Raw genomic sequence first — 2,904 nt, forward strand, 5'->3', positions numbered from 1 at the left:
GGCAGGCGCCTGTAGTCCCAGCTACTTGGGAGGCTGAGGCAGGAGACTCGCTTGAGCCCAGGAGTTGGAGGTTGCTGTGAGCTGTGAGGCCATGGCACTCTACCCAGGGGGATAGCTTGAGGCTCCGTCTCAAAAAAAAACAACCACAATTTAAAAAGAATACATTTAACAACTATTTACATAGCATTTATGTCGTGTTAGGTTATTACAATTAATCTAGTGATGAGTGAAGCTATCTATGAGACTATGTGTGTAGGCTATGTGCAAATACTATATCATTTCATATCAGGGACTTGAGCATCCTGGATTTTGATATCTGAGGGAGGTCTTGCAACCATTCCTGAGGATAGCACTGAATGGCTATACAACCTCATCAATGTTTCAAGTTGCATTTCTTGGATTACTAGTAAGACTGAATATTTTCCCATTTTTTTATTTACTATATTTTCCCTTTACTGAAGTATCTTTTTCCATCCTTTGTCAATATACCTGTTAGGAGTTCAGTGGATTTTTATAACTATATCTGAGATTAATGATCTGTGATACCTGCGTGTATCATAACCTCACTTGGAAGGCAGCTGTGCTCGCCACTAGACCACCAACACTTGGATGACCACCAAAACACCAGCCTCGCTTGGATGGCTAATGGACCGTTTAAATTTAAGGTGTCAAGATGGAAGCCTAGATATTTTCTCCCTAAACCAGCTGTACCTCCTCTGGTCTTGTAAATGGTACTGCAATTAAGCCCAGCCCCAAACCCAAGAGTCCTCCCTGATCCCTCTTTTACCCTCACTCCACACATCTCACCCACCAGCCAGTCTCCAGCCTTCGCCGACCATCCAGCCTATGCCCAGTGACCCTTCACCACACAGCCCTGTTTCCCTCTTTGAGGCATCTGCTCCAGTCAGCTGTGATCTTGCTTCTTGGTGGTCTTCATCCCTTCTGGAGTCTAGCACGTAGCTCCACGAGGTCAGGAACCATGTCTGCCTAACCTCTCACTGCCAGTGTCCAATGCAGTGTCCGTCTCTTAGTGGGAGCTCAGTAAGTACGTGTGGAATGAAAAACTGAATGAACTGTGCCCTTTTATTTACTTCTGTGTTTATTTTTGAGACAGGGTCTCACTCTGTCACCAGGTTGGTGGGCAGTGGTGTGATCATAGCTCACTGCAGCCTCAGACTCCTGGGCTGAAGGGTTCCTTCTGCCTCAGCCTCCCAAGTAGCTAGGACTATAGGCACACACCAGCACACCTGGCTTATTTTTCTTTTTTACAGATGGGATCTTGCTGTGTTGCCCAGGCTGGTCTCAAGCTCCTGGCCTCCAAGGCACTTCCCACCTCAGCCTTCTGAAGTGGTAGGATTGCAGGCTTGAGCAACCACATCCAGCCCCTTTTAACCTACTTAAATTCATATAAAGGAGACCACAAGGTATAGAGAGTCAGAGCATGGATAGGGAGATGCAGTTCTGGGTATAAAGTGGAGCTCTACCACTTACCATGGGAGCTGGGCAAGTTACTTAACATCTCTATGCTTCAGCATACAGAGCTTTAAAAATAAAAATAAAAATACCATCTTCACAAGGTTGGAAGATAGGCTGGGTGCAGTGGCTCGCGCCTATAATTCCAGCACTCTGGGAAGCCAAGACGGGTGGATTGCCCTGAGCTCACAGGTTCGAGACCAGCCTGAGCAAGAGTGAGACCCCCATCTCTAAAAAATAGCTGGGCATTGTGGCAGGCACCTATAGTCCCAGCTACTAGGGAGGTTGAGGCAAGAGAATTGTTTGAGCCCAAGAGTTGAAGGTTGTTGGGACCTACAACATGGCACTCTACTGAGGGTGACAAAGTGAGACTCTGTCTCAAAAAAAGGTTGGAAGATACATTAGATAACATGGACAAAGTCCTTAAGAATAGAGACTGATTGGGCGGCACCTGTGGCTCAAAGGAGTGATATATAGGGCGCCAGCCCCATATATCAGAGTGGTTCAAACCCCGGCCCCAGCCAAAAACTGCAAAAAAAAAAAAAGAGACTGGTTAAATAAAGCACTCAATAAACATCAAACCGATTCAGAATTTCTTTACAATGTTTTTCCTCTGTAGTTTCAAGCCCTAGAAGTCATTCTCTTATTTTAATTAAAGTCCTAATTAATATTAAATTGTATTTTCTTTTTGTGTTTATGACATACTTTCACAAATACCTTCTTAAAATGTTTACCCTTTAATTAATTTGGAACTTATTTTCATATATTAAATAAAATGAACATCTAAATGGTATTAGTACCCTCTGTTGACAAAGCGCTCCCATTTGTTTCTTTATCACACACCCCATTTTTATATATAAGAGGGGGTATTTGCTGGCTTTTGAGCCTTTCTCCACCCCTTCCGGGTTGGGACTATGCTGTCACGCTGAGCAGGTCAGACGCCCAGCCTTGGCCTGAGTCATGGAGGACTCTCACATTCTCCACTTTCAGATTCAGAAACTCGACGTCCATTTGACACCTGTGTTTGTTCTAGTTCCAACCCCTCACATGGCTACGTACCCTTTTTTGCCTTTGGGTTTCTGGAGACACAAGTACATCCTGATATAAATGTCCTCTTTTTACTTACGCCAACTTAAACAGATTTCTGTATCTTGTGACTAAAAGAATCCACAGGTAAACTTCACCTTAATAAAGATCCAAGGACTATCCCCAGCCAATGAGGCTGCATTCCTACATGCCACGGAGATTACAGTGCTGTCCCTACCAGGTCGACAGAAAATTATCCTCAAAACCCAGGAAACCCTTCAAGACGTCTGCACACCAGGCCAGACGTATACACCCCGCCATTGTGTGGATGGTAGTTTGTGCCCCAGCACTGTGCTTGCAGATTCAGACAAATCCAAGAAGGCAGGCCATCTCTGACCTGTTCAA

Source organism: Otolemur garnettii, unplaced genomic scaffold (assembly GCF_000181295.1).
Source record: "Otolemur garnettii isolate 467f Iridium unplaced genomic scaffold, OtoGar3 scaffold00141, whole genome shotgun sequence".
NCBI classification, from domain to species: Eukaryota; Metazoa; Chordata; class Mammalia; order Primates; family Galagidae; genus Otolemur; species Otolemur garnettii.